The sequence below is a fragment of the Ambystoma mexicanum genome, chromosome 3q (genome assembly GCF_040938575.1).
Source record: "Ambystoma mexicanum isolate Mex_15411 chromosome 3q, UKY_AmexF1_1, whole genome shotgun sequence".
NCBI lineage: Eukaryota > Metazoa > Chordata > Amphibia > Caudata > Ambystomatidae > Ambystoma > Ambystoma mexicanum.
The window spans coordinates 47,889,139-47,903,575 of NC_090926.1; the positions used below are offsets into that span (position 1 = coordinate 47,889,139).

At 49.6% G+C, this 14,437-nt stretch overlaps 1 protein-coding gene across 1 annotated transcript in view; it reads left to right on the forward strand.

Annotated features, from left to right (window-relative positions):
• The window catches only part of GGA1 (golgi associated, gamma adaptin ear containing, ARF binding protein 1), an 839,899-nt gene that overhangs the window by 88,433 nt on the left and 737,029 nt on the right, over positions 1-14,437 (forward strand). The gene's annotated exons all lie outside the window — the stretch shown is intronic.

A 14,437-nucleotide genomic window follows, 5' to 3' on the forward strand; every position in this document is an offset into this window, starting at 1 on the left:
CAGGGGGACTCTGTTCTTCATTACGAAATTCCCTATTTTACATTGCACATCTCACCTTAGAATGCAGTGGGGATACTTTGTGTCCCTTTTTCTTTGTTTTTAGTAACTTTATGGTTACTTATATGATCTTTCCTGGATGAGCTGGTGGCAGTGGATATTTATCTACCATCTGTTATTACTAGTTCACAAAAGCGCACTCCTCTTGCAATATAATTCCTTTTAGAGAACCATATATTATAAAATGGTCATGCCATGATATTTTGCCTGTTTTTTGACCATCTCGTCTTTTGGCCTTTCCCAAAGCCGGATTTTCCACATATGGTAATCCCTTTTCCTGTCTCGGGTTTCCTGGACAAAGCAGCAGTGTGTTTTTGTGGCTGAGCATGGGGGCTGGGACTGTCTGGTCCCAGTACACATCCTAGTCAAGTGTCTGTTGCTGGATAGATGTGGTGGCCGGGGGCTGCCCAGTTTTGGACAGCCCCTGCCAGTTTGAATATTGCAGATCCTTATTGTTGGTTGCCTTGGGGTGCCTCTGGCTAGAATTTATGATAAAGGAAGGTAGTATTGCAGCCATTAGGCAGGCAGTCATTGGGGCCAAGACCCCTCTGAAGAGGATCACCCTGCTGAAGACCCGGAACCCGTCATTGCAGCCAACAAGCATTATTTTCAACCATACCTGCAAAGCCCTGCACCTTTGCTGATCTACAGAAGACCTTAATCGTTGCTTCGATCCCTGGAGCAGTGGGAAAAACAGGTCACAACCCCTGCTTTGAGGTTCCTGCATTTGGAAGCCTTTGGAGGTGTCCTGGAACCATCCTGTGGTCCGACTAGCTTCTTCCTGGGCTACCTTGCAGCATTGTTCACCATTCCGAGTTTGGTTTGGGACTCAGCAATCCCTTGCCTAGTGAAGCAAATGGCCTCTCCCTGCAGTTGGAGTTGTCCCGCACAGAGGGGCCATCTAGGACCAGCTTTGTTTCTGCTACGAGGTTCGACTTCTGCCATTTACTGCGGTTGCCATCACTGTTTGCAGTTGCCATCGCTGTTCTCCACCGGCATCTTGTCCTGAGGTTCTCTGGGGTCGTCGATAACGTGGTGGTCCTGTTTACATTGTGCCAAGGGTCGTCCAGCTGTCTAGTCCTCTCCAGACTGTGTAACTGCTGACTAGCCAAACCTAAATCCTGAAGCAGAAAGTGACCTTCACACCTGTGAACGCTGGGCCTCCCTGACAGAACCAAAGAATGAGGCAAGTGGGACCAGGGAATTCAGGAGCCCCAGAAGTGGTCCCTCAGGAAATGGGAGTCGTGGGGGTGAGTTAACATAACTGATTCTACTCCCCACCTCCATACAGTTTAATGGACGTAAAGTCCTCGCCCTGCTTCTCCTTTGCTTGACCATGATCAGTGGATTTATGGCCCAGGATCTGGCTGGCTTGCTCCCTTCCCTAAGGTGGTGGTGTGATGGGATTGGGAGAAAACCTCTTATGAACTTTAGTTCTTATGTTAACTTTTGGAAAACATTTGCAAACAATTACAAACTGCCTGCTGGCTTTGTCACGCGTGTTCAGCCTACTGTAAAGACTTGTAGCCCACGGCAAAGTGTTTAACTGGCCCTTTTTACTCTAAGGGCTCCATGCCCCATCTCTTCTAGGGAGGCCTTTTAAAGTGTAGAGCCCTATATTTATAAAGCTGTGTATATTGGGTTTTAATTCTGTTATTATGTTGAAGTTCTCAAATTGGTTTAAAAGTTGCCTTTTTCTTCACTGACTTAGTTACACTACTGTGTTCTTATTGCAGATTGCGTTTAAGAGAAAAGTGTTTGTGCTCTGTAGCCAGAGCACCCCAAAAGTGAATGTGTGTATATATTAGTAGAGTATATGTAGTGATTTACTTACCTGTGAATTTTGATTGGAAAGAGTTGACCAAGGTCTAAATAAATATAACTGTATTGTTATACATTCTTCCTAACTTGTGTTCTTACTATGGTGCTTGGGTGAACCCTTCACCACTCTCTCCCCAAGTCTAAGCCTCACTGCTTAGTCCCACTATCTTGATAGGGTTTGACTAAATAGGAGTGTCTTTCCCTGTTCACCAGAAAAGGGAAGCCTCGCATGATCTGTCCAGAAGGCTGATTCTCAAAATCCAGTTTAATGCTCCCCTTGTGCCACTTGGAGTAGCAGTGGGCTCAACTGCTGTTTACAGGCTAAACACGGTTGACTAACTGCAAAGGCGTACAAATAAACTCCCTCCACTTCATTGAAACATTTTGACATTGTTATGTGACGGAAAGGCCTGGCACAAAGAGCCAATCTGACTATTATGTCAATTACAAGGGTGTTTATTGGATCATTACAATACACTCAGGCTAGGGACTTCCGGATCATTCTCAGGGCTAAGCGTGCCCCTGGGGAAGTGGTGCTAGGGCCGTGCCTGTATATCCCGACTTGCCCCGGTCTTGCCCACCTCGCTAGCCCAGGTTCCTTACTGGGATATTAGTACTAGTCAACGGTAACACCGGACTGTTTTTTTCTGACTTGGGCTTACGGCAGGTTTTCCCTGGTTCGATGATTGTCTCACTCCCTTTAGGTTTTCTAGGCTTTCCCGAACATAGCACATTAAGTAGTCTCAGGGGAGGTTGGAATAGTGCCTTCATCCACCCTTCACCATACTGGTCTCTTTAGTTCTCTTCCCACCACATCACTGTCCCTCCGATTGCTCACTCTGCCTTTTGATCTCCACCCTTTTGAGCTTACTTCTTTTCTTACTCCTGGTCTTACTATCATTTGTACCTCCAACTACCCATCTGCCTCTGTTATCTTCTCTTCCTTCCTTCCTCTCAATAAACCACCTTGCCTTTTGCTATTCTTGTAGTCTCTCATTCTAAGCTGATAATTACTCCTACGGAGTCAGAGCATAGTCAGTTGCAGTCTCTGCAGGTCGGACTTTTCATTTGCTCCTCTACTTTCCGAGTCTGGTCTCACTGTCTACTACAGGAAGAAAAATACAAATACCCACATACACCGCGGAGCGGCCGCGGAGTCAGAGCAGAGTCAGTTGCAGTCCCTGCCAGGACTGGCAGAGACATGGCGACAACCTCTGCCTTCCACCAACCAGGCACTTTAAATATTTCCAGCGAGAGGGCATAGAAGAAGAAGAAAACATGCGCCTTAGAAGCTCACGGAAACTCCAACTGTCCTCAAGTCCTCCGTTTTCCTCAAAACACCCGGTCAAACTCAGAACTCAGGCTTTATTGCCTATAAACACCACCTTGATGGGCACCTGCCCAACCATCACATCAGCCGGGTCTCAGCGTCAGAAAAAAGCGGCAGTGACCACTTAGAAATCACCTAAAAAGGGCCAATCATGTGTGGCTAAAACTCACATCCCCCTCACGGAAGTCACGAATCAACAAAAATCTAAAACCCGAGGAGTGAGTCATGAGGTCGAAGCTCTAGCCACAACGCAGCACATAACCGCCTCTGACCAAAGAGAACAACGTGGGAAGTGCTGAAAATGCGGGAAAGGTTCCGAATACTCAGCCCGAAAACCCAGCCCAGCCCTTGCCAAGTGTCGTAGGCATCCCAGTGCGGCCAGTCGGAGGACCGACCGCAAGGGAAAAGTCTCCACAGGTGCATAGGCTCAACCAGGAAGAGGCCGTAGAGCAACAGGCAAAACCAACTAAACAACCCAAACAAACAAATTGCTGCATAACACAAGACCTCCCACTTACCGTGGAAGCTTGCACTGAGCAGGCGGCTCTTTGGGGTTTGGCGGGTTCCTCTTCCCACGACGCGGCTCAGGCGGGAAGGTCGGCGCCAGAGACGGAGGACCCGCCTCGATGCCGTGGTGGGGTGGCGGCACCCCAGCCGGCGGTGGGGATCCGCGCACAGGTGCACGCGGGCGGCCTCGGGGACGGTGGTACCTCCGGGTCGATTCGCCCGAGGGGTGATTCTCGTCGTCAGGCTGAGAATCCTCGATAAAGAAAAAACCAGTATCAGTTTCGTTTCTGATCTGTCTTTCGTAGTAATAACCAATCACTGGTCTCTGCATCATACTGACCACAGCCAATTACTGCCCTCTACCTAAGCACCGCCTCTGGCAGCCATCTTCAGATTTTTACCGCACGTTCATGTGTTGGGATCCTCGTGCTATTGCTCTCGAGCGTTAGTGCTATTTTTTTCACATTTTTTCTCAAAAAACTTCGTTTTTTCGGTCAAAAGAGCCTCAAGCTCCACCGACTCTCCATCCGATCAACGGGGACCCGTGTCGGATTCGTCTGCGCCCCTCAAGGGTGAAGATCTCGTCGAGCTACGCTTTTGGAGGACTCCAGAAGTTTCTCAGGCCCGGACATGGCCCAGGAGAAGGGAAGCTCGACGCCCGGAAAGCTGTTCAGGATCTGCCCTGGATGCCAGCTGCAGAACGTCTTTAAGGAGGACGAACACTCCTTTTGTCTCTACTGCTTACATGAGGACAAGACGCACGTGGAGAAGGACTGTGCGTTTTGCGGCAATATGTCGGAGCGGACCATGAAGGACCGCCATCAACGTCTCGCCAATTGGCTGGAAGGGAAGAGCCCGTCAGGCGAGAAGAAGAGGAAGAAATCCGAGCGGTCTTCTAAGACCTTTGAGGACGCCCCGGCGACGGGGGGTCCAACACAAGGCCAAGCACCGCGAGTCCGCTGGCACCGGGAGCGCCGAACGGTCGGGCTCTATGGGCGCCAGGCAGGGCGCACCCTCCCCGGCACCTTCAGCCACGAGCCAACGCTCTGGGTCGGGTAAGAGGAAGGGCGAGCACCCGGCGAAGCTCCTGGAGAGGCCCCGGTCGAGCTCGAAGGCCCCATCGGAGGGGGAGCGAGGCAGTGTCCCCCCCCCCCTCAAGGATAAGGCGTTGAGCGCACCTAAGGTGGTGAAGGCCTTAATCCATCCGGCCAAGCCCTCTATCGATACTGTCGCGGCGGCCCTGGCTCAGCCTGTGGAGGCTACACCAGTGATGGCGACCTCAGGGCTCAGAGTCTCCCTGCCACCTCGGAGGGAGTCCTCTTTTGTGCCCATCGATAGGACCCCCGTGAAACCCCCGGCGGTGAAGAAAAAGGGGGGGCAGGGCGTCGTCGTAGATTCGGCCTCAACCTCAGAGGAAGAGCTGATTGAGGTCTTAAGCCACGGCCTTGGCGTGGAAGAAGACCGGCCCGTCGGGATGGATCCCGACGCAGGTGACGACATCGTCGAGGGTGCCGACGGGGCTCCTGATCGCCCGTCGGATTCCCCTCTGCCAGTGCCGCAAGACAACTCGGCGGCCATTTTGTTGGCTATACAGTCCTTATGTTCAGAGATAAGGACGAGACTACCGTTGCCGACGGAGGAACCTCTCCCGTCGGGGGATCCTGAGCCGGGACCTTCTGGTGCTCCCCCGCCCAAGAAAAGGAGGATTCACCCTCTACCTCCTTTTCAGCCGTCGCGCCCCGTCCAGCCCTCCTCCCCGTCCACCCGAGGGGATGATACGGGGACTGACACGGCAGCGACAGGTACGGACGACGAGGTATACGACGAGGATCTAGCGTCGTCACCTCCCACCAGGGTTTCTCCGCCCGACGAGATTGGATCGTTCCACTCCATGATCGCCAGGGCATCCGAGCTTTTCCAACTCTGCCCTGAGGAGAAGAAAAAGGAAGGATTCCTTTATCAACGGCGCGAGGCCAAGAGGAAGACGGTCCTCGCGGTGCCTCTACTGGACGACATTTGGGATGAGGGCCTCGCCCTCCTCAAGAACCCTTCCACGACGCCGGCTAGAAGAGACCGGTACGAGAAGAAGTACCGGGTCCCGGACGCGGCCCCCCTGTGCCTCCGGGTGCAGCCTACCCCGGACTCCGTCGTCTCTGCGGCGGCCAGGAAGAAAGCGGGGGGGGGTGCGGCCTCCACATCGACTTCCCCACCGGACGGCGAGGGAAAGAAATTGGACGCTATGGGACGCAGGGTCATCTCGTCTGCAGCGACGACGATTAAAGCGGCCAACGCCTTGGCTATCGTGGCCCGCTATGACAGGGAGCTATGGTACAAACTGGCTCCCTTGCTGGACTTCCTACCGGACGACAAGAGGGCGGATGCCCTGGAGGACCACGCCATCACTATTGCGACGGACACCGCCGACACTGGGTTTCGCCAGTTGGGCAACGGCGTGTACCTTAGGCGGCGTGGATGGCTTAAGGCTACGGACTTCCGTCAAGACGTACAGACCAGAGTCCTGGACATGCCGTTCGATGGGAATAACCTGTTTGGGAAAACAGTGGACGATTCCCTTCAGGCCATTAAAACGGACACTGAGACGGCCCGGGCCCTTGGGGTTCTGCAGCAACGATGGACGCCCTTTTGGAGCAGCGGAGGCAAGGGCGCCTCCAAAGGTTCCGGCGGCGGTTTCTCCACCTACCGTCAAGCGGCCCGCTCGTCGTCTCAGGAGGCCTACAGAGGACGAGGCAAGTCTGGCGGACCCCGCCGTCGTCGCCAAGGAGGTCAAGGCGGCAAAGCCTTGTCGAAACAGGATTGAACCGGCCGTGGGGTCGGGCCCCCACCGAAGCACCCCGGTGGGAGGCCGGCTGGCGAGCTTCGTCAGCGTGTGGGAGTCCATCTCCACCGACCGTTGGGTGCTGGACGCCTTAGCCCGGGGCCACGCGCTCGAGTTTCAAAGAAGGTGCCCGCGCGTCCCCCCCGTGGCCAGGAAAGAGCTTCACGTCCCTCAGCTTCTCCTGGAGGTAAAGGCGATGCTCAGGAAGGGCGTCATCGAACTCGTCCCAAAGAGGCTTCGGGGCTCCGGAGTTTACTCGAGATACTTCCTCGTGAAGAAGAAGACGGGAGGATGGCGCCCCATCCTAGACCTGCAACGTCTGAACAAGTTCATCAAGGCGCAGAAGTTTCGGGTGGTCACCCTCCAGCACGTCCTGGGGCAGCTGGAGGAAGGAGACTTCCTGTCGTCGTTGGATTTGGAGGATGCCTACTTCCACATTCCCATCCTAAAGGGGCACCGAAAATTCCTCAGGTTTGTGGTCCAAGGGCGTCACTACCAGTTCAAAGCCCTCCCCTTCGGACTACGGTCGGCACCCAGGATATTCACCAAGTGCCTTGCACCGGTGGCGGCGCAGCTGCGCCGCGAGGGGATCCACGTCTACCCCTACCTGGACGACTGGCTCACCCGAGCCAAGACGAGGGAGCTCGCCGTGGAGCACACGGCAAGGACCGTCCAACTTCTCATGGACCTGGGATTCTCCGTGAACTACGCCAAGTCCCACCTGGTACCCGCGCAAAACGCACTGTTTCTGGGAGCGAAGCTCGACACAGTGTCCCTTCTGGCCTCCCCGTCGGAGGAAAGGACCAGGTCCATCCTGGGCAAGGTACAGCGGATGTTGGTTTCCGACGCGGCCAAGGTGAGGTCCATCAAGTCCCTCCTCGGAATGATGTCTTCTTGCATCTACCTCATTCCCATGTGCAGGCTCCGGATGCGCCCGTTGCAGGAGTTTCTGGACGCGCACTGGATCCAAACGACGGGCGGCTTCGAGGAGAGGATCACACTCGACGAGAGTTTCCGCCGAGCGGTCCGGTGGTGGGGCACCCGCGCGCATCTGACGGCGGGCATGGACTTCCAGACCCCAGACCACCAGGAGACAGTGACCACGGATGCCTCCCTGGAAGGGTGGGGAGCGCACTCCGGAAATCTGCACGCGAGAGGCCTTTCGCCAGAAACACGAGATAAAATTCCCCCAAGAGCATGCAAACCAACATCGATATGCTCTTTTGAAAAAGATACACAATCAAAAAAACGCAGAAGAGTTCAACTAATACTACTCAAACTCTCTTGTGCTCAGACCTTCTCCAGAAAGACGCTCCGCAAAAAAGTAAACTAGAACAATCATCCTTCAGGTATAGAACTTCTAAAGACAAACCGGAACCACAAGGGCCGGCAGAAATGAAAAAGCAAAGACATCAATCTCATCAAGACAAGATCAAAGACAACAGACCATGGGACAGAAACAGATTAGATCACAGTTCTCCCCGTAAGAGCAATAATGGAATAATTCTAAAACTGGAACAATCCGAAACAAACAGGGAATCGCTAACCTTGAATAGAAGCACTATTATGAAGATTCTGAAAAACACCAAAGACCTCAAACGTTTAACCCCGAAGGAAATCACGCTTGTGGAACCATACCACATTGCTAGAAAAGCCAAAGCTTTTATTCATATAAAGGAGTGCTCTAACTCGTTTATATCCAACAGAGACTCTGAAATCCTCTCAAAATTAGGACTAATCATCACTGAATACACAAAGTCAAAGCGAGCTCCAGCAAAAAACCAACGAGAGAGGTTGCCAGAGAACCTTCGGGATAACATCAGGCAGCAAGACCATATTCGCCACCATCAATCAACGAAAAACAAAGCCTTCCTGATAAAACATCCACGACTAAACTCTGCGGAGATATTGCGGCCAGAAGAACGAAGGTGCACTAATCCATCGCAAACGGAGCCTAATCTAAGAAGTTCCAAAATAGACCTGGGAAAAAAGCTTCCCACAATTCATCACGCAAAGCTTCCTCTGTCCTTAACTAAAACAAATAGCAAAACCCCTGTTGGACCAATTAAACAACTTTGGGCATGGCTGCCAAAACCTTCATTTTCAAATTCTAGCAAATAGCAGTCTGAAGTGAGGCATACAACATCTGAAACTCCAACTCAAACAAAAGATGTAGCCTCACTGAAATTTGGATCATGGAACACCTAACAACGAATGGAGATACAAACCTTGGGCAATTTGATATTGTGGCTCTCCAAGAAACTTGGCTAGCAGAAGCTCCAGCGATAGATGGATACTCACTCGAAATTGCACCAGCCAAAAAAGCTGTCATAGGCCGACCGTCCGCAGGTTTGCTAATAGCCGTAAAAAGCAGCTCTGGCCTCGAGATAACCAAATAACGCTCATTTTCCCAAAGTCATCTATCAATTCAAGTGGAATGGTCAAGAAAAGACCCGACAAGTAAAAAGTCTTTAAAGTCAACATTGGCTGTAATAACGGTATATTGGAACCCGAAAGCAATCTCAGACGAGAGATTCCTGAGGATGATCGAAGCTGAGATCGATGACATTCAAGCAAACACAGAAATCACGATTATTGCGATTTGTGGTGATCTAAACGTGTCTTGTCCCGTTCCCAAAAAACCATCGACCAACCTAAAAGAGCCACATCGGGGAGACTCAAGAGGACAAAAATGGGTGAAATTGATGGACTCGAGGCACATATACAACGCAGCCCAAAAGTCAACAAACGCGCAACAAATACCGACATGGGAAAGAGCTCATCAAAATGCCACAATAGATTATATCTTTACTTCTGAACCCCTGCTAAACCTCCTAACATCTTTCAGCGTGATACGAGCAAAAGCAAGTGACCATAATATCGTGGAAACAACTTGGCTGTCTGACAACTCCTCAAAAACAACTATGGAAACAAGGGTCGAAATAAACAACCAAGGAAACCGGCTAAGGATGACAAAAGACCGGATTGTGGAACTTGCTGAATTTTACAGGCAAAAACTTGCTGGTGAAGAAAAAAACAAAAGCCAGCACACAATAGACTATCAACCCCTCTTGATCCCATATCAAAGTGACTATTCAAAAACAACCAGTAAAGCCCCACAAGGCTCACACCAATACAACAAACTCCTGGTTACAAAAAGAAGAGCACTTAGAAAACTCAAACGACAAGCCCAAAAGACAAACTCACAATCGCTGAAGAGGCAATTTAAAGAGGAGACCAAGAAATATAATGGATGGTTAAAATTCCACAGAGCTGACCTCTATCAGCAAGACGCCGAACTAATGTTAAAAAAGGTTAATGGAAAAAATTCTCGTGAGTTTTGGACCCTTGTAAAGGGGGCAGGAAATCCTTCAATCGCAGCAACAACAAATGCAGTAAGCGAAGAACGCTGGATACAACATTTTACTACGCTTTTCAAGAAACCTCTGACTCACTCGATTCAAACTTGTACCTACACCTGGAGTAGTACACTGTGGGAAGACTACTCGGACAAAGAGGACATCGAAAAAGCAATACAGACTTTAACCACTTCAAGAGCGCCTGGTCCTGATGGGATATCAAATTTCAATCTAAAAACAAACTAAGAACCATGGGCATCTTTTATCAGCATACTCTTCAAAGAAATCTGTCGTTCAAAATCGTTTCCTAGCTCATGGTCATCAGCAACGGTGGTAACAATTTTCAAGAAGGGAGAAAGATCCGATCCATCAAATTATCGACCGATTGCCCTATTAGATACAATAGGGAAAAACTACGGCTCATACCTGCTCACAAGTTTCCAAAAGTGGGCAAAAAATTCGTCATGTTATGACCCGTTGCAAGCAGGTTTCACAAAAAATGTTGGAACAACAATAAACATCATGCTCATAAGCATTTTAAAAAATCTGGCAAGGAAAAAAGATAAAAAGATCTATCTGGCATTTGTGGACCTGACTCAGGCCTTTGACATGATCGATCGAGACCTATTATGGGCGAAGCTAAAAAGATGGAAGTGCCCCGACAAGATTCTTGAACCTATTATTGCACTACATGCAAAAACATCTATCAGAGTAAAGTTAAATCAGACCGGTACCCTGTCAGAAGAAATTACAACTGAAAGAGGCGTAAAGCAGGGTTGCCCTCTGGCTCCGGCCCTTTTTCACGGCCTTTCTCGGCGACCTAAAAGACTCCGAAGACCAGCCCAGAACTTTTCCACCAAAACCAAATTCCGAGGCTGCTTTATGCTGATGACATTATCCTGATAGATCAGACCTCGATCGGTCTCCAACGGCAGTTGGATACTTTGAACACTTATGTAACTAAGAACAATTTGCTGATCAATAAAGAGAAAACCAAAATCCTGGTTCTTGAAAGAACTAAACCAAACCAAAAACCTAACCACTGGTCGATAGACTCCATAAAAGTGGACCAGGTAAAGGACTTTAAATACTTGGGGGTTATGATTGACTCCTCCGAAAGAGAGACAAGTATGCAATCGAACCTATGGGAAAAGGCACGGAAATTATCCTCCCAGGCAAAGGCCCTAGACAAAATTTGGCTGATTTTCTTTGTTGCCTGTGATAAAATATTACAAAGGAAAATTTGTTCCATCAATAACATATGGAGGAGAAGGTATGCCAACTATTCTGCCAAACATCTGGCCACAATTGGAAGCCTATTTCTGGCGAGAACTGCTACACCTTCCGAAATCGACATCCCTACCAGCAATTCGAAGGGAACTGGGACTGCTGTCACTGAAGGCAACTGTCGATTGGAATGAGATGGCCCTTTTTAGAAAAATCATTATGCCAGACTCCGCTCCACAATATAATATGCTTAAAGATGAAACAACTACAGGGAGAAGCGAAATCCTTGCAAAATGGGTGCTCAAACAGAAAGCCTCTCTGTTAAAGATCGGATGCGATGAGAACGATCTAACCCGAAATCCAATGCGGGTGAAGAAGAAGCTCCAAGAGCTTAACTGGATTGATACATTGGAAAAAGCAGCTGCCAATAAGCTCCTTGGCCATTTACCCATCCAAACCAAAAAACTAAATGAAATCTACCAAGTCTTCACATGCTTTCCGGACAAACGAAGAAGAAACATCTTCCTAAGGGCCAGGCTAAACCTCTTGCATACAAACGAAATCAGAGCTTTAAGAGGGCTATCAAACACGAACAAGTGCCGTCTTTGCAAGAATACTGCTGAAATCGAAACAATAAGACCTCTTTTGATGACATGCCCGAAAACCATCTATCTCAGGAAAGCATACTTAACCCCGCTCCTGGAATCCTTCATCCTCCGAGAGGAGGATACTTGGTGGTGCCGCCTCCTAAGTGGGGAAAAAAACCCGCTGGACGATAGCAACAACTAAAATCCTAGAAGCTGCTTTGGAAAAATGCTTGAAAAACACAAATCCAACATCTTAAGGACAGAAGCAGACACAGCAACCGGAATACAGGAAAAAATAAAGAAGTAAAGTAACAAAGAAATAAAGAGAGAAATTATCAAATGAAAGTAATAAAGTATAAAGAACCAAGGAAATTAGAAACGGAACCACACACAACCACAAACAATAATGGACACAATTACGAATTAACAACCTTTGTAAAATCAATTTAATTTTGATAGCACACAAAGTAAAAAAAAAAAAAAAATTACTCCTATTCTCCACTCACTGTCACACATACTATTATTTTGCTCTTACTATTTCTGCTCCATACTTACCACATGCTATCGCCCTCTACTACCGCTCTCCTGGTTCTTCTACTCACTAATGCTCCCTAGTAATTACTCCACTACCACTCACTAAGACTTAACCCACTACTACCGCCAACTACTTCCACCACTACTACTGCCATCACTACCACCCTGTTGCTCCTACCTCCCTATACTCCTCACACTCTCCACTCACTCACAAATACTCCACAGACCCCCTAGCCACAATAGCTTCCGTAATCTGGTCGCCCCCGCCTCTTCTGGTCTCTCGGACATCCTCCACCAACTCCTGTCCTCACCCAACTAACCCCCACTGAATCATTCACACACCCCTACTTAAATACCCCACCCCAGGATTGGCCACTTAACCTTAACCAATGACTTACCTTCCTTGAGGGGGGGTGTCGTGGGGCGAACTTAAGAGGGCTTGTAAGCCCCACCCCATCTTTATGTGAGCTGGTCGTGTTTTTAACCTCGAGCCTGTAACGGCTTCCAGGAGTCATGCATGCCAGTAGGCTTTCTGGGGACTTTTACCCATACAGGTCTATGGTGGTGTACGGCACGATAAAGCCTCCCCACACCCTGGGGGGCCTTGCATTGAATAAAAATAGCCTCCCTGGTGGGCTAGTGGACCCTGTGAGGCTCTGTACTTTGGTGGCCAGTGTTTCTGTGGACGCACACCCCTCGATTTCGATTCTCCCAGTGTCCTAACGCTTGCCTCCCCCCTCGGCATAACGTTGAACGCTGCCTCGCGGCTCTGGCATCATCCATGCAGCGTTGCTCCTGCTGCGACGGGCTCCACCCTGGCCCCGCCACTGACTCCTTTCAAGTAAGGAGGGGTGGGGCAGACTGCTCCAATGGTCTTCTTCAATGGTGCTTGGTGAAAAAATTAAAAGGACTCTGGGTCATCGTTTTCCATCCTCGTCGTAGAACCCAGGAGTTTTGATGTCCGCACTCGACCCGAAGAGAGGGCTCTGCAGATGACTCTGGTGAATGGCTGAGTGAGTCCGTGACGGATTCTGCATCGGCAGGACCGAACCCAGCAGGAAGCAGGTGAGGCAGTGGCACGACCTCCAGGAGGAGGTGGACCTACACGGTCATGCCTGTGTCAGAGCAAGGCCTATCACAGGGCCATCACGGGTCGGTGACCCACAGCGGGGCAAAGAGTGCATCCCAGGAAATCTCCCTCGTACCAGTGGCAGAGATTAATCCACTAACTACCAGAAAATGGGCTGGGACCCTGATGTGGTAGGATTTGGAACTTTGTTGATGTAGTGAAAAGTGTCAAGGTAAAACCCAAGTTGCGAAAGAACTCGCAAACACCAGGAGAAGGGAGTCCTACTCCTGGTAAAAAAAACTGAATTCTTTCAAGTACAATGAAGAGACACCAGAGAAAGGGAGTAATTCCCCATGGCTTTGTTGTGTAGCCTTGTTGTGATATTGAAAAGTGAAGACAAGTACCAGGAGTAGGGAGACATTCTCCTGGTCCAGAGGGATGACTGTACAACATGCTGTGGAAATCACCCCCCCCCCCCGCACTCTTTTACAAGAGGATCTTTTGGGAACACCACCCATATACCAGGAGAAGGGAGTCATTCTCCTGGGGAAAGAACTTTGTTAGATTGCTACAAGCCAGGGGAAGGGAGTCATTCCCCTGGTACCTTTTTGCTAGAGAACACTTTGGAATCGCCAGCCGTATACCGAGGGAAGGGAATCCTTCTCCTGGAGAAGGCACTTTCCGTTGGATTCTATTAGTCTTTAGTTATAGTGTAAGGGATAGAAGTAGGTTGCGACACAGGACGGTGGACTTTTCATTTGGAAGGACATTCTGACAGATCCTTTAGTATTAGTTTAAGGCCAGGAACCCCTTCTTAGAGATGGGGATAGTGAGGGTTTCTCTACACTCAGTAAAGGTCTATAACCACAGATATGCTACCCTTATGTTGCCTTTCTTCTTAGACACCCTTACAGTGTCAGAGGATACAGAACTCTCGGATTATGAGATCGAAATTGAGCACTTTCTCTGAACCATTTTATTTAACCTGGTCTTCTACTGGGCAGCATGAATGAGGGTTGTGCTAAGAAATGGTCAGATTAGATGGTAAAATGCATTGATGTCTGTAGTTACTGGCCTCTTAACTGTGGTTGAGTGTTAAATTCCAAAGTG